Source organism: Aphanomyces invadans (assembly GCF_000520115.1).
Source record: "Aphanomyces invadans strain NJM9701 unplaced genomic scaffold supercont1.60, whole genome shotgun sequence".
Lineage (NCBI taxonomy): Eukaryota > Oomycota > Saprolegniomycetes > Saprolegniales > Verrucalvaceae > Aphanomyces > Aphanomyces invadans.
The window spans coordinates 282,834-284,288 of record NW_008580205.1 but is presented as its reverse complement, the minus strand read 5'-3'; positions in this window follow the sequence as shown (position 1 = coordinate 284,288).

Sequence of the window (1,455 nt, the reverse complement as noted above, 5' to 3'; positions counted from 1 at the left end):
AATCTGACCTACCAACAAGTGATACCGCGAAAAAGCCGTGGTGTCCGCAACCGAGTATGATACTTCGAATGATTGCCGGTGGGAATGAAATTCCTTGTGAGGTTATCAGAGTTTCGTTTACGAAGGCTTTGTCCTAGTCAGTGATGATTTGTTGTACTAGAAGTAATTACTACTACTTCTGTTCAGTAATAAGTGCAGGCAGTGACAATAAGTGGTGGTGGACGTGTCGGGTTGGACTAAAAATGGGTGGAACGTGTCGTTAAGCCATGGCTATTCCAGGGCTATTTTTATACCATTACAGTATACTACCACATTTGCACCAGCTACGCCCTTGACAACTCCCAATACAAATTTATGTAGTGACAAGAGAATGGCTGTGTACCTGGAGCTGCTCGCAGTCAGCACCAACAGAACACTGTCCCGTGAGAAGAAGACAGTTGTAGAGCGTTTGGCGTCCATTCGTCGACTGGGTGGCGCACGTGTAAGCGAGGCAACGACAGCAAGTCCACCAGCGTGTGTGCCAACATGATGTCAAACATCAATTGTCCGGAGGGAGGAAGACCTTACACGACGGATGGTATTGAGCAGCGAATCAAGGCCTCACGTATGCATCGTCGCCAAACACATCGTTCTCTGTCGGCTGCTACGAGACTGTCGAAGTGGACACTGTGGAATTTTATTCGACAAAAGTTGATCATGTCGCGAGCCAGCTGGTCGAAGTCGAAGCTAAATCCGGAGCACAAGACGCAGCGCATGGAGTTTTGCTCGTCACACCTATCACTAGTAGGTTGACTTGAATTTCAATGATATATATAATGTTGTTCATGTTGGCGAATAATGGCTTCACCTCACAAGGTCAGTCGTCGCTTCTACATGTGGCACGTCGTAACGGCGCGTCACGATCTCCGCAATCCAAGTTGCACATCTCGAAGTACTATATCTTGTAGCTGTTGCTCGACCAAGGCTGGAACGGAATGGTGAGTTGCTGGCCGATTGTTGAGATCACCGTTGCCCAACGCAGAAGTGCAAATCGTCTCGCTGGTTCTACCGTTTTGTCTAAAATCACAGTGACCAAGCTCATCTATCGTGACTATCTTGTCGTCATGGTCCTACATCTATCAAGTCATCGTGGCTTGCAACGATGGGTCCAGGCGCATTTATCTGCAGCATAAAAATGCCCGACCGCACGTTGACACCGTCAATGCCGTGTTCGTTCAGCATGCTGCCGCGGTGGGTGGGGTATTTGATTAGTGCCAGCCACCACAGACCTAAGTGTGCTGGAGCTTGGCTTCTTTAACTCGAATCAGGCCATGCAACAGGAAATGGAATGTCGTTCACTGGTTGAGCTTGTCACGGGGATTTCCGTGAAAAAATACCTTTGTACGTGTGGCGTGGGCAAGCGCGAGAAAGAGAACACAAACAGGAGCCTGTATTCCTAGGCAAAATGTAAAGTCA